This window comes from Gracilinanus agilis, chromosome 1, assembly GCF_016433145.1.
Source record: "Gracilinanus agilis isolate LMUSP501 chromosome 1, AgileGrace, whole genome shotgun sequence".
NCBI classification, from domain to species: domain Eukaryota; kingdom Metazoa; phylum Chordata; class Mammalia; order Didelphimorphia; family Didelphidae; genus Gracilinanus; species Gracilinanus agilis.
Genome location: NC_058130.1, coordinates 614,695,400 through 614,712,427, shown reverse-complemented (window position 1 = coordinate 614,712,427; position 17,028 = coordinate 614,695,400).

Genomic DNA, 17,028 nt, shown 5'->3' with positions numbered 1-17,028 from the left:
AAATTTGACCCTCCCTTCCTACCAGAGAAGTCTGAATTATTTCGTTTTCCTTTTTTGGGGTGTTTACAGTATCTTATTGTAAAGTTTGGGTTATTTGGTCAATATGCTGTTATTATACAATATATATAATGCGTTTCTGAGTTTCTAAACTTTCTGTGTTGCCTGGTCACCAGGTAGCATTTACAGCTTCTATAAAATTTCCATTTAATTTCTTATGCTGACCCACGATATATTGAAACATACTGGGAAAAGTTACAATATGGAAGGGATGCCTGTATTTACTTTTCATGTTTTGGGGAGTCATCATTCTTTCCATTTACATTGTTGTAGTTACTGTGTCTATTGTTTTCCTGACTCTGGGTACTTCTATTGCATCAGGTTACCTTTTGTTGACTGTTAGGTAGATTACTAAAAGTGCCTCATTTCATTCCAATTTCAGAATTAAATTATCAGGAGACCAGCCTGACTCTGGCCTAGCCAATGATTCAGTATCAAATCCAGTGACAGACACTTATTAGCTATATGACTCTGGGCTAGTCATTTAATTTCTGCCTCTATCTCCTTACTCATAAAAAAAAAAAAAATGAGGGGGGCAGCTGGGTAGCTCAGTGGATTGAGAGCCAGGCCTAGAGACGGAAGGTCCTAGGTTCAAATCCGGCCTCAGACACTTCCCAGCTGTGTGACCCTGGGCAAGTCACTTGACCCCCATTGCCTACTCTTACCACTCTTCCACCTATAAGTCAATACACAGAAGTTAAGGGTTTAAAATTAAAAAAAAAAAAATGAGAATAATTACAGCATCTACCTCCCAAAGGTGTTATATGGATCAAATGAGATTTGTAAAGCATTCAGCTCAGTGTCTGACACTTTGTTTTTGTTCAGTCCAACTCTCAATAACCCTGTAGATTCAAGGAGTTTTCTTGGCAAAGACACTGGAGTAGTTTGCCAATTCCTTCTTCAGTGCCTCAAGGCAAGCAGAGGTTAAGTGACTTTCTCAGGGTCACATAGCCAGTAAGTGTCTGAGGCCAGATTTGAACTCAAGTGTTCATCCTCAGGCCATTACAAGATCACTGGACTATGATATGTGTTACCTATACAGTAAGCCTCCTCCCCCACCAACTGCCCCCAGTTCCCACCAACAATTAGGAAAGGGCCATTTTTCTACCATTAAGCCGATTACTGTTACACTCATGCCATGCCTGTTTTAATGGTGAGCAGCTAATTGTGAGCACGCCTCCTCAGGAAAAAGTCTTTCTGATTTTCCCAAGCTTCCCAATTTAAACGTGTTTATATTTTATGCCAACAGTGTCTTCACATATGCTGTGCACAGATTAGTACTGTCATATCATTTCAGTAATAAAAATACTGTGTGGTAGAAACCTTATACTCTTTCTGGGTTGACAGAGGATCCTCTCCTGTAAATTGAATGGGAAATGATGGTGCTTCATATGAAGCACATCCCATTTTTTTTTTATCTCTAAACATCACCCTTCTTGCTGTAGTGAACCTCCAAATATATTGGTAGCTGAGGGCAGTAGATTTACATTTAGAAAAATACCTGGCAAAAGCAGTCCTTGTAATTCACATTCAGAGGCTCCTCTTGTGTCGTCAGGAAGAAGTTGTTACCTTCTTTTTCTCCTCCCATCCTTCCTTCTCCTTTCTTCCTCTCCTTCCCCAACCCCAAGAAAGAGACCTTTCTCAGGTCTTCTCCATTAGATTGGGAGCTCCTCAAGATCAGGGATTGTATGGTTTTGTTCGTTTGTTTTTGCCTTTCTTTGAATCCCCAGTGTTTATGTGCATGGAACATAGTTGACATTTAATAAATGGCTGTTGACTAACTGAGGTCAGCTTTGGCCAAAGCTGGTATTGGAAGGGAAGATATCATACATCCTCTCTTGTCCAGAGTGTTCTTAGACCAAACTTAAATCTAGTCAATCTCTATGTAAGCTGAATTTATACCTTGAGATATATAGTAAACTATGGATCCTAATGAGATTTAAAAGTCTCTGACACCCTTTAAATATAGGGCTGGGGCACAGCAGTGGGCTTTGATGTTTGACCCCGAGGGCTCCTTCATTTTTCAGCTTCCCATGGTTTACTTGGTGTGCTCAGGAAATAATATCCATGAGGATGAGGAGCATTGAGTTAAGATAATCCACAAACTGAATAATAGATCCCTAAAGAGTCAAGAATTGACTATCCTTTAGTCAATGCTGGCTGACCTAGCTGCCTAACTCAGTCTGATAAAAATTGGAAGGTATTATAATAAGCCTATATTCTTTGTAACTGCTTTCTCATGATTCTTTGGACTGAGCATTCCTAAAGCCTAAGAATGAGTTCTGCAAGCCCAGTGGCCCACTCTTACATTTGGGCAGCTGCATGCTAAGGACTCCTCCAAAGGGACAGAGCCAAAAAGTAGCCTGAAAGACCATACTGCTTTTTTGCTTCGGTTTATTTTACAAAGCCATGAAATTCAGGCCATATGTTTAAGTTGTTACTTGGCTGATTGCCTTGTTCGTTGATGGTCTGTACTACAACAAAGTTTTTTTAAAAGGGAAGAAAACTAAGAATTTATTTCAGTGCAAATCTATTTTGGAATAATTGCCACAGTTATGTGCCAGGAGAGTTAGTATGTGTCCATATAAATCCCACTATATATGCACTTAGAACAACATGTAGGAAAATTAATCATGATGTTACTGTTTTATGTTATAAGAGAAGTCTCTTTTATTTTTGTTTATTTTGTTCCCCAGAAAAGACCCAAGAACTTTACTAATCTGGGAGGCTGTTACAGGTATTGAGGAATAGTATATAGAAAGGTCTAAACTCGGGTGGTTGCTGTGAAAAGGAAATGTAAAATTGGATCCAAAAAGGCATTCTAGAGGAAAAAGTCACCAAATAAGTCATTCAATAATCAATAAACATTTATAAAACACCTACTATGCAGTTCTGCCAAGCCAGCAGATGTTCCAAGAAGATGCAATCTTCCATAGTCCCTAGAACACAAGAGTTGATTTTAATCTGTTTCTTTATTATCAATACAAATAATGATCATGACCTGTGAATCTACTGCAGCAACAATACCATGCCAGAATGTCAATTTAAATGATAGATCTCTGGCACCCTAACAAGAAAAATCATTTCCCATTTCCATTTTCAGGGCTTCTAGACCAAGATCCACCAAATGTGAGTAACTGCCAAATCCAGGAAACCCAACCCCACTTATAATCAGCAACCTCTAATACAGGGACTGCCATGATGTCTGTTAAGGGAAAGTGGAAGTCCTTGAGTCTTTAAAACCACAGTTCTCAGAACTGGAAGAGACTGCCATGGTCATCTAGTCCAACCTAGGCTTCCTGGAAAAAGAAGCCCTCTACTACATACCCAACAAATTGCCATCCAACTTCAGCTTGTAGACCTCCAATGAAGTGGAATCCAGTACTTGAGGCAGCCCATGCCACTTTGGGATAACTCTAGTTCCTGGGAAGCTGTTCCTTACACCAAGCCTAAAGTTGTTTCTCTACTGCTTCTGTTCCTAGTTCTGCCCCCACCACGTACATTTCAATCCCGTGACACCACCCAAACTTGCTGTTCTTCAAATGAGACATTCCATGTCTCATCTTTGGGCATTTTCTCAGGCTAACTCCCATCCCTGGAATGCTCTTTTTCCTCATCTCTCTGTTGACTTCCCTAGTTTCCTTTAAATCCTAACTAAAGGGCCCAGACATGGGAGATCCTGGGTTCAAATATGGCCTCAGACACTTCCCAACTTTGTGACCCTTGGCAAGTCACTTAACCGCCCTGATTGCCAAGCCCTTACCACTCTTATGTCTTGGAACTAATACACAATCAATTAGGATTGGTTCTAATATGGAAGGTAACGGTTTAAAAAAAAATCCTAACTAAAATCCCTCCTCCTCCAGGATTCTACTGTTTTTTGTTATAATAAACTACTAGAATGTAGTAGATGTTGTATAAATGGGATGATATGGCACCTCCCTCCTTTATAACAGTGCACAGGCAGAATCCTGTAGGTCAAAGGATGATATCCCTTCAGGTCCCACCTGGGGTTGATTGATATTATATAATGGGCTCTTTAGCTTGGTAAGGGTTGATATCTCCCTTCCCAAAGAAGCTATGAATAACCTTCACTTCAGGAAGGTACTTTAAAAGCTTTGACTGTATTTAAACAAAGAGGGAGGGGATAATGGGATTGGATAGAGGTATTGGGAAACCCTAATTAAATTTGGTAAAGATAGACCCTTAAACTGTAGGCAAGTAATGAATCAGAATGGTTAGCCCTCTCTCTGGTCCAGCCTGGCCACAGCCACACCAGAGTAGGTGAATTGCTACTTGATGTTCAGCTTCTTCTTTGCTAGATGATATGCCTAACCAGTCTTTGGGATATCCACCCCTTTCCACCCTCTTCTTCTTCTCCTGCCCACTTCCCAGATCCCTCCCGGGCCCTGGGAAACCTAGGTAACTAAGATGACTAATTTCCTAATATCTAGGGGCAGTAGAATCAGAGATGATGTTCTGTGTTCAGGTTGATGATGTTAGCAGGAACAAACAGGAGGATCTTGCAAGGTTCAGCCTGCAAGTCTCAATCCCACAAAAGACCAGGATCCACAGATCTCAGGTCTCAGGGAAAGAAAGGAACCCTGCCAGGGCTGCCAGGCGTTTTATACCCCCCTGGGCCAACTGCCCTCTCCTGTGTTCTCACAGCCCCCTGGGAACATTACGATATCCAACAGATCCACCTGTCAGTCAACAGTGTGGACTCCTGGCTCCCAGAGATTCAATATAACATGTCTCAGTTTTCATTATTTCCTAAATTATTCGGTAATAACTTGTTTTTATCTGTTTGTTTGCTTGTTGTCTCCTCCTTTAGATTATACATTCCTTGAGGGCAGGGCATGTCTTTTGCTTCTTTTTCTATCTCTAGGGCTCAGCACAGAGGCTGGTATATCATAGACCTTTAATGAATGTTTATTGACTGCCTAATTGATTCCTCATCTCATTTTGCACACAAGCTATTGCAAACTTTCCCTTCTTTTCTTAAGTTCCCCACACCTTGCTCTTCCTCCACTTTCTCAGCTAAAGACCTGGCCTTTTATTCTAATGAGAAAATTAAGGTCATTTGCTGTGAAATTGTTCTTATCTTCATATCAAAATTCCTATTAACATCCCTGTCTCACATCTACTTTCCTCTAGTCTCTGATAATGAAGTGGCCCTTCTCTTTGACAAGGGCAACATTCCTACATGTGCCTTGATTTTATGTCTCCTGTCTCCAGAGGATTGCCCTCTTGATAATCCTATGTTTCTCATGCATCTGCAACCACTATTTGTTGGTTCTTCCCCTACTGCTTTAAAACATGTCCAAGTTCCCTGTCTTTTAAATAAATAAATAAGACCTTTATTAGACTCTAAAATCCCTTCTATTTGTCCTGTATCTTTCCTCCTTTTCTTGACCAAATTCTTTATTTAAAAAATTATTTTTTTATCCTAGTTGACTCTATTTCCTCTCTTTTCACTCCTTACCCCTTTTCAGTCTCTCTGTCCAACCTCATTACTTAACTGGAACTACATTATCCAAAATTGCCAATGTCCTCTCATTCCTCATCCTTCTTTGCCATTTTAATTAATTTGACCTTGTTAGAGATCCTTTCTTCCTAGATGTTCTCTCCCATCTGAGCTATCATGACTATCTCATGGGCTATCTCTATATCGTGATTATTTCTATGGGCTATCTCCTGGTTCTTTTCCTGCCTTACTTGCTCCTCAACCTCCTTTATTCCTGCTTTTTAAAATTTTTTAAGACCAGGTCATCCCTTCTCTCTGTCTTCTGATTTGCTGTTTATAATCTATGTTTTGTTAACTAGAACACCAGTCTTGTTAGAATTGTGTCTCACAGTAAATAGGCTCTGAGTAAGGACATCTGTGAATAAAATGCATGGATTTTTCTGAAATCTTATTTTGACTTTTCTGTGTTACGATTAAAAATGATAAAGACTGATATAAATATAGAAATTAGTATTTTAATTAAAGCCATGCTGATAGAGATAAAATCATTAGACCACGTGCCTGTAAGAATTCACATTGCCTCCGCCATTTTTTTACCTTTCGTATTGCCCCCACCTGCTAGCTAAGAGGAAGTTCAAAGTCACTTCCCCCTATTTAAAGCTGTCCCTCACCTTGAATACGTAATCCAAAACAGGAAACCCGTTGGACCATGGGAAATGTAGTTTTAAGGTCCCCACGTGTCCATAGGAAATATATAACATACTTTTAAATGGCATCTCCCCAATTCCAAATATACATCTGTCTGCCTCCAGTTTTTCTATGGTCCCCTATATAGTTGGCCTCTAGAGAGACAAGGTATTCATATAATAGATGTTTAATTTTATTAGAATCAATATTTCATTAATTAGTGATATCCAATTAAGTAAAACTAGCAAGTTTTAACTTGGTAGAAAGGAAAGTCCAAGTGAGGGAAGAACAACATGGATAAAGTCTTGGAGATAGAAATGAAAATGTTTGTTTAGCTATACATTTTACTTTTTCTTCTTTATAACAAAGGCACAGCTTCAGTGAAAAGTTACAACATATTTTTTAGAACCCCAAGCTGTTTTCCTTCCAGCTGGTTACCCCCAAATCCTCTTGTATTGCCTCATTCAGTTACCAAATCAAGGGTATACCAAGTAATCTTACTACTTTTCCTTTTGCAGTCTACCTTCTTTATCCTCCCCTCTCATCTTCCCTATCCCCTTGGGAGCCAGCTTTGGCCTGGAAAGCAAAGGCTAAAGCCCAAATGGAAATTACTTTATTAATGTGCATATACAGATTTAAGACTGCTTTCCATGTACTGGTTTAATAAAATCATTCATTCAACATTCATGCAACAGAAGGAATCTGTAAGGATATAATATGTTCTGATGATTGCCTTCAGTGACCAGGAAGACCCCTTATAGACAACTGTTGATTGAGAATGAAGAGTGAGCACATACTTATTATGGATGGGGGTGAAGGGCGGCAGCTAGATGGCTCAGGGGATTGATAACCAGCTTTAGAGATGGGATGTCCTGTGTTCAGATCTGGCCTCTGGAACTTCACTGTGTCACCCTGGGCAAGTCACTTAGCTCCTGGTCCATAAAATCAAGACTTTTTTCATATTAATACTTTTTCCATTTTTAATATTGTAAATATCAATAGATATTCAAGTGTACCTAAATATTTAACACTTCCAAATCTTTTTTAATCCTGCTGGAATACACAGCTTTGATATTTCCTTCTAAACTTTGACTTTTAAAAAACACAAAACAAATTAATGCAGTCTATTGAGCCTTGTAGATTGTGTAACATAAGCAGCATGTATCTGAGGAATCCCCTCTGCTAAGGGTGAGAACTTCTTTTTTACTTTAGTAATTAAGGAATCCATAATTTCCCATTGTGGACACCCCCTCTGTAAGGTTATATTATACCCTTTTCTCTCTCCATCCCTCTGCTGTGGCCATCCTCAGATATGAGAGGTTCCTTAGCAGAGGGGTGGTCAACAGTGGATTAAGTTTTTTGACCATAGTAGGTGGCTCCCTAAACAAAGAACACAACACCATAACTTCATTGAAAAAAAAAATTCTTGTAGACTTGTGATTACATCAATGTAAGTAATTCTCTAAGGGTAGGAAGTACTGCTACTGATATAAATTGACCTCTCTTTTGTAACTTTTCATCCTAGAGATTTCTTTTAAAGACCAAAAAGTCAAATGACTTGCCTGCAGTCACATAGCTATTATGTATCAGAGGCAGGACCTGAACCCAAGTCTTGATGACTCCATGGCTCAGCCTCCATCACTCTTGCATGTTGCCTCTCTTTAATTTGTCAGGGAAATTCTCTATAAGGTGGAGCTGTGCTTGACCCTATTAAGGACCTGAATAACTGAAGTCCAAAGACAGAATTGGTCATTAGATTTTTTTTCCCTCTAGTATTGGTAATTCTACAGTGTGGAAAACTTTATTCCAAAAGTCGACAGCACACAGTGTTCAGCACTTTCTACAAACATCATGTGTAATAAATGCTATTAGATAGTGATTTCCAAATGAGTTTTCTATTACTACAAGCTATTCAGATTCTTTGTTAGAAGGTGACTCTAGGTGAATGTAGCTGTTAAAGGTGAACTAATGTGGTTAAAAGGTCCCTGGGAGCTTAATATGCTGTGGGTGTTTAATGGCTACTGAATAATTAAAACAAAGTCATAGATGGAAAAGTTAATGAACTTAAGAGGAACTTGGGAGGGGGATGGGCTTACAGTATTTGAAGATTTTCTACTAATGTTTAATTAACAGTGCTCACAAATTTTCTATTAATGTTTAATTAACAGTGTCTGTACCGCCTTAGTTAATCTTGAATTGGAGAATGAATTCAGAATCACATGGTAGTCATTTTACAAGTTACTTAAATGGAAAAATTATGCCCAGCCTGCAGTTCTACGGAGTAATCTGTTTATTTTAAAACATCCTAATATCTGAAAATCGCATTGCACCATGTGTTAATGTACTTTGGAGGGACTGCGGTGCCTTTGCGTTGTGACATTAAGCAAGGAATTATGGATCTCAAAACATTATAGCTTATTACTTTGTTTCTTTTCCTAGTTTTAAAGTGAACCTTGCTAAAGCTGAAATAACTGCATATTTATAACGGTGGGGTTGGGAGGGAAGTACAAGAGCATGAGAGAGATGATACTGTTAGAGGAAAAGTGCATTTTTTTTCAAAATGGTTTTTGTTTCTAACAAAATAGCAACTATATTCACATGGCTTTTCTGTAGTAAGTGATATGAAAAGTCATCTCATATCCAGTGGTAAATGTAACATGTTAGTTTGGATTGGGAGGGTAGTATCAGTCTTTTTATCCCTGCAGGGTTTGGGAGAGCACAGTTTAATTGAAGCATCATCATGTTTGGTGGAAAGAACCCTAGATTTAGAGTCAAGGAAGAGACCTGGGTTCAATCCCAGTTCTGCCACTTATTTCTTTTTTATTTCCCTCTTTAGGTTTTTAGTTTCCTCATCTTTAAGTGAAGGAGTTGGATTAGACCCCTAGCCTTGAATTTGATAGTCCAATAAAATAATGGGCTCAGTGTAAGGAGGAAAAAAAATTCTGAATTTGGAGTCAGAGACCTGGGTTTAAATCCTGGCTATGTCACTTACTTCATAAGTAACCTTGGACAATTCTCTTAGCTTTTCCAGGTCTCAGTTTCCTATTCTGTAAAGTGAGGAGATTGGACTAGAATTCCCTTTTATATCCCTTTAAGCTTTGCATCTATGATACCATAATCATAGATTCATTTTCTGCATTTGGACTTCCTCAAAGGAAAATTATCTGTCTGCCCTAAGGTGGCCTGGACTCCTTGCCTCCTTCCAGGAGGAATAATCATTTTTGTACATTCATTCAATCATTCAGCAAATATCTGTCAAATCCCTATATATGTGCACCTTCTGCCTCTTAATGACTATGGCTATTTCTTGACTGGCATTGTGGGAGCTTGCCCACCTTTGTTTGTAGAGGTGGTCCAAATGCAATTCTATCTTGACCCCACTTCTACTTATTTCAATAACTTCAAGAAACAACGAAAGAAAAAAATATTGTCCCCAGCCCTGGAGTAACAGAATATTAGTGACAGATGGTTATTCTGTGGCCCGAAAGCACTGGACATATTTTGTATGGCTTGCCTCAGGTTCTAGTATCTGCAGCATTCACTCATACTGGAGATGTCTGTGATTTCCATTTTTCAAAACTTAACTGAAAAGGGCACTTAAGTGAAGCAGACATTTAGTCCCAGGCAAAATCAATCTTGCTACTGTGAGAAAAGACTGGGCCCTTTTATAGCTGGTATTTGGAGTTGATTTTGAGTACATGTTGACTAAACTTCATCTTGAGGTAACTAAAATTAATAGCGTATGTGCTAATGAATGAGGAGAACAGAGAATTGGGGAAAGCTCTTTCAGCTCCTGCATAAATCTTCAGAGCTCACTCACTGACAGTTCAGAGAGTAAGTCCCTTTGGGCTTTGCAAGGCCCAAGTTCCAACAGTGGGTACATACTTCAGGAGCATGCATCTGAACACAGAAGAAAGTCTTCTTGAAAACCTTTCCAACCCTCTAAGCATAACCAAAAGAGAATGAATAAAGCAAGGAGGCAGGGGCTTGGGGGGGGGGGGTTGGTAAAAAAAGAGAGAGAAAATACAGTAAGAGACAGATACAAAATGATTGAGGAATAGTATTTAGGAAAAAACAACTGCAATCCACTGGGGTGTGTATGTGTGCATGCATGTGTGTTTGTGTGAAAAATAGAGGATGACACAGTTTGCTTTATTAAATGGAGTGGTTACAACTATCCACACAGGGAAAACAAGTGGATGCATAATGTCTGTTGTGCTGATTTTGTTGAGCCATTGTGTGAAAAGCCTGTAGAGCCCATCTGTCAGTCTATGTATCTTGTACAGACACTGCAAATGAACAGTAAGCTAAGCTTAGACTTAAAGAAAAGAAAGAAAATGGGCCACATTGCTTTTAAGAAGTGGCAATTTCTTTAAAATGACCCCCAACTTCTCACTAAAGCAAAGGTCCATCTATTTAACACCAATATCCTTTTGATGGTAGTACATGGCTGTGAGTCATGGGACATCATAGTCTTCAGAACAATTCAAGTTGAAGATATCACGAGCAATAGAGAGATAACTGTGAACCTGAACAGACTGCAACACATTACAAGGAATTTTTCAAAAGAAGCAGTGTAAAGTATGTCATCAAAGCAATGTATTACTGTAGATGGAAAAGGACTGGTAAAATAATGAGAACTAGGGATACAAGTGAACAATCTGTATTCTATAGTATTCCCTAGAAAATCTGTGGATATCCTTGCAATTTGAAGAAATATAAGGAAGGTTCTCAACATCTTAGATGGAAGCCCTTTCAAAGACTTATGGGAGCACAGGGGTCAAGTCATCCAGGATAAACACAAATCAATACTCTCCTTTCTGTACCACGGGAGAGGATGCCTACATTGATGAGATCACCAGTTAATTGGGTTGGACCTATAATGCAATCCTCTTTTCTTTTTTAGGTCCTTAGATCCTTTCTTCCTATGCTATGCCTCTCCTTTCTGCTCTTGCTCTCCTTCTTTGCCCTTTGCCCTCCTTTCCCTAGTGGTTGGAGACAGAGGCCATCCATAAATGTCTGTTCTAATAGTCTTGCTGGCTCAGAATATCAAGTCACCAATTGGATTTAAGTGACAAATTCTCAGTTGTTAAAAAAACAACTATATCCTATAACTTCCCAGAAAATATTAATGTTTTCTGAAGGTTTGCCTTTATTGTGGGTATCATAATAATTAGAAGCTAGCCAAATATTTTCCTTATTTTCCTTCCTTTACTATATAACATGTTTATATAACCTCTTGGGCATTATTTGTCACGTCAATTAGTCACTTTGCCTAACCATCTTTATTTATAAAGGAGTCTTCTTTGAATCATAAGTTTAGGGTTTTTGTCAAAAATAAAACTTTTTTCTTGTATTGGATTCCAAATATATTCTCTTGTACAGGATCTCCTTAAGGTCAGTTAACGGAAAATCTGGGGGAAAACCCGATGGTGATTCTAGTCTTGAAATGATCTGTCATTAGATTTCAGTGTAATCTTAAGCAAGTCACATTATTTCATAGGGCCCATTTCTTCAACTTCAATATGAGAGGTTTGATCCAATTTGCCTTATGGAGGAAATTTCTACACTCAACTTTCCTCCTCTTGATGAAGTCACAGATCTATATTATTCTCCCTCAATGTTGCCTGAAAAAGAGCAAGGCAGGAAAAGTATGTTGAGCTGAGGATATGACAGGACAAAAAAAGATCCTTGCCCTCCAAAGAGATCATATCTATTGAATGAATGTGTTTCTATTAGACCATACAAAGACACAAAGCCCCAGTTCAGGTCTCTTCTATTATCTCTAGGCCTCTGTTCTGCCTCTGGAATTTCTCTTCAACTTGTCGGGCAGCAAACACTACGTTGACTATTTCTTGGCCCTTTCTCAGGCTCTGGAGTAGATCTTCATATTCCAGTTGAAAGATCTATCAATCAAGGAGGACTCTGACAAAATTCTTGCCAGCAATGACTAAAAGAGAGACTCTCTCTCTCTCCCATCTTAGCCTCTGAGGCTGAGATGCAACAAAGTATGGATCATTTCTCTTCTGCTAATGCTCATTTTGGCCTAATAATTAATAAAACAGAGAGGTTTTCCATCAGCCATTTGTGGATCAACCAGCAACAGCAAATAGAGAAATTTTGAATGCTATGGATAAATTCATTCACCTTGGCAGTATACTTTCCTGGGATGTACACATTGATGATTAGGTTGGTGCATGCATTGCCAGAGTTAGCTTGGTGTTTGGGAGACTCTGAAAGAAAGTATGGGAAAAAAGAGGTTTTAGCCTGCCTACCAAACTGAAGGTCTATAGAGCCATTTGTGCTTACCTCACTATTATATATGCCTATGAAACTTGGACAGTCTACCAGTGCCATGCCAAGAAATGGAATTGCTTCATTTGAATTGTTTTTGGAAGATTCTAAAGATCGCTTGACAAGATAAGGAACTACACTCCAAGGTACTTTCTTGAACTATACTGCCAAGCATTCAGATTCTACTGCAAAGAGACACAACTCCAGTGGATTGGCCATGTTGTTTGAATTCCAAAGACTATTTTATGGAGAACTCACACGAGGTATATGTTCACAGGGGAGTCAGAAGAAGTGATACAAAGACACTTTAAAGCTCTCTCTGAAGAACTTTGGTATTGATTGTGAGAGATGGGAGACACTGGTACAAGACCATCCAGCATGGAATGCCTACATCAAAGAAGGTGTTGTACACTATAAGCAAAGTAGAATTGTAGTAGCTCAAAAGAAACATGAGATGAACAAATTTAGAGACATCACTATTCCAAATATTTATATGGGCTATTTGTATCTGACCTGTTGTAAAACTTTCTGAGCTTATATTGGTCTGATCAGCTACAGCTGATCTCAGTGTACATTGACTTTGACATGGTCCTTTTCAAGTACAGAGGACAGTGACCAATTATCACTGGATGATTCTTCTCATTATTTTCCTTTTCTTCCTTTACCTACATTCATATTCTGCCTGAAATAAAATTAATTCCTCCATTCATGTCACTTTGAAAGATTCTGTGAATCATACATGCCATCACCCTTAATGTCCAGCTGGCATGCATCAAGCTGCAATGAGGTGTAAAGCCCTGTGGAAAATGAGGACACATATTCCAGTGTTACTAAATAATGAGAACCAGTATAAATTCCAAGGATTTGCCCTGGTTCACTTTTTTTAGAAGGAAGCCTTGCTTAATCTTAACCTATTTGCAAGATAATTAACCCTAAGGTCAAAAATTCATACCCTTGGTCTCCTACTGAGACTGAAATAACTTTTTTTAAAAAGAAGAAAGAAAATAGAATTGAATTGAGAAGCAATTGCTATTATAGAGAATTAAAAACTTCTAGAAAAATGGTCCTACCTGTAAGTGAATAGAAAATGAAAAGACAGTCAATCAATAAACATTTATTAAGTTCCTAAATTCCAAGTATATGAATAAGAATAAGAAAGACAGCCTCTGCCCTCAAGAAGGGTACACTCTAGTGGGAGAAAATAAACAAAAAGAAGCAGAAAAGCAGGAAATGTAGGACTTAGTGTAGGGGCTTGATGGTGAAGTCAAAGAGGCCCAAAATGAATGTAACCAGGTAAGAAATAAGATACTGGTCTTGGCTTCTCTTCTATAAATGGAAGTTTGGAATTCTTGGTTCCACCTTCCAATCAGAGGGTCCTGAAGAAATGTGAATTCCAAAGCTGATGATGAGATTTCCCAGTGCTGAGGCTATTGGAGTCTTAGTGGATAAGTCCAAAAAGTCTAATGAGTGCAGCCAGAGAAGCCAAGGAGGCCAAAATGACAGAAGCACATTCTGCTGCTATTTGATGAGACCTCAAAATAGCAAAGATGAATGAAATGTTCACTTGGGAAAATGAGATTTGTTTGCTAACAAAATGAATTGGGTCCAGGTCAATTCCTTGTGGACCCATTTTTTCCTTATGCAAGTAAAGTATGTCCTGATTTCATATCTATGTTCCAAATCATTGAGGTTCCTCAAATGAAATCCAGATAAGTAAGATTTTCCTCATATTTCAATTCAACTCAGTGAAAAGATTTATTAATTTTTTTCTCTATGTGGAGCATGGTACTAAGTGTGGGGAAGCTACATAAACCCCAATCCTCTTATTTAAAAAACCCTTACCTTCTGTTCTAGTGATATCACTAGGACAAAAGGACAAGGCCTAACAAATGGTGCTAAGTAACTTGCCCAGGGTCACATAGCTAGGAAGTGGCTAAGGCTAGGTTTTGAACCCAGGTCTTCCCAACTCCAGCCTGGTGCTCTATCCCATGTGCCACCTAGCTGCCCTCTTGCCACAATCCTCTTTCGCTTTATGTTAAAACAACAAAAAAAAAGTTCCCCTTTATCTACTTATCTCCCCCAGTTCTGTAACAATACATTGTACCATTGGACCTTGCTCCACTATGGGAATGACACCATGAACTGAATGAAGTAGAGAGAAAAAACTTTAATCCATCACTGTGCCCATTGCTCATTTCTCTCTCTGAAAACTCATCCTTTATCCTATGATGAGGGAGCAATTGGCAGTGTAACTTGGAGATCTTGGTGACTTAAGAAACAGAAAAAATATCCATGGACCTATATTTCAGATTAAATTTTTCTTCCTGCCTCCTGAATACCTGCTGTAGACAAGACTGCACTTGTTCTATTTTTGATATCAGCTTAGGAAATTTTCCTTCTTCAAAGATTATAAAGGAATATTGCATCCAGTGACAATAATAGGTTCCTTTTCTAATGAAATATAATTGAGAAGATGGCAGCCAGCCTCATCTTGCAAGAGAGGAGGATGTGATGTTACCATCTGATGTGAAAAGAAAGTATGACTACATCTTTCTAGAACTGAGACTACTGGATAAGGAATTGACTATGTGGAAGCATAGATACCCTTTTTATATTTTTTATAGCTACTTTTATGACTGCTTCCCTTCATTCCTTGACCAATTTCCTCTGTCCTCTCAAAAATCCAACTCATTCCAAAGAACTTTTTCCGGGGGAGATTTGTAATAAGAAAGGAGATTGGATTTGTGGTTTGACTGGTATAGGGAATTTCCAAATGAGGAACCTCATCAGTAGAAATTAAGAATACAACATCTACTCTGCAGTTTTTAGTCTGAGAGAGTAGCTTGGGACTCTTAAAGGTGGAGTGGCTTTCCCAGTTTGTACTGAGTCAAATAGCTAGACTATGTCAAAGGGAAGATGTGAACCTAATTCTTCCTGATTCCAAGACTAGTTCTCTATCTACTACACCATACTGCCTCTCTTTGGAGGACAACTCCTAATTTATTTCATGATTACTTACTTTGTTATTTATGATTAAAAACCAGAAAGCTTAACTGATTAAACCAGCTTTTAAAAAACTGGAAGCTCTTATGTTCATTTCAACCCCAAGAGAGTCTTTACTACTGGACCCCTGGCTGTTTATTATGGAAATGGTGAGTGTTAAGTGGAGCAGAATGAATTAGGCCCCTTAATAAATGTAAAACTATTGCAGGTCCTAGAAGATCCCCCTTCTTTCATCTACATAGGAGAAAGTTATATATGACTTTTAAAATATCTTTATAAAAAGGGATTGCATGGCATAGTAGAAAATGTAACTTTCCTAGGAGTCAGAAGTCATGGGCCCCAATGTACCCCTAACATATATTGGATGACGCTACATAAGTCCCATTTACCTTTCTAAGACAAAAAGTGGCAGAACAATTGTTGTTTCAGTACAAGTTATTTCCTCATAAGCTATTTTCTTTACCAGTGAATTCCCAGGGCCTGTCCTAAACAAAACATTGGGCCTAGCTGTCATTTGAGCCACCATTACTATAAATTCTTTGTGTTTATATTACATCAGTCTTGCTTTTCCTCCTGTTTCTCCCCATCCCCCATTCAAATCAAGTGAGATAATATTTGTAAAGTGCTTAACTCAGTGCCTGGCACATAGTAAGTAAATGCTTAATAAATTATTTTTCCTTGGGGGCAGCTGGGTAGCTCAGTGGATTGAGAGCCAGACCTAAAAATGAGAGGTCCTAGGTTCAAATCTGGCCTTAGACACTTCCCAGCTGTGTGACCCTGGGCAAATCACTTGACTCCCATTGCCTAGCCCTTACCACTCTTCTGCCTTGGAGCCAATACTGTGTATTGGCTCCAAGACAGAAGGTAAGAGTTTAAAACAAACAAACAAATAAATAAATAAATAAATAAATAAATTGATTCTTGATCCTTTCCCCTTCCCCTATGCCCATAAAGTTCATGAAACACTTAGTATTCACTAATATACTCTGTATATATTTCATATATACCAATTTATGCACACGTTTATTCCTCATTAGAACATAAGCTCCTTGAGGCTAGGAAGTTTGCCAAAGTACTTTTAGCCTTTTCTCTGTATCTTTAGAACTTAACATTAACATGGTGTTTGTCACTTGGTAACCACTCAACAAATGTTTGTTGATCTACTGATTTTTTTTTCACATGAGTGAAAACAGACAAACTTGGTACTCTTTGACCTTGGAAAGTCTGCTACTTAACTCATAAGATTGTTGAGAGGAAAATGCTTTATAATGAAAAATACTGTATAAATAAGTGGGCATCCAAATAACACTCTGGATGGAGTGTCAGGCCTAGAGTCAGGAAGATTCATTTTCGTGAATTCAAATCTGACCCCAGGCACTTAATAATTGTGTGACCCTGAGCAAGTCACTTAACTCTGTTAGCCTCAGTAAAATGAGCTGTAGATAGACATAGCAAACCATTCCAGCATCTTTGCCAAGAAAATACCAAATGGAATCACAGAGAGTCAGACACAACTAAGA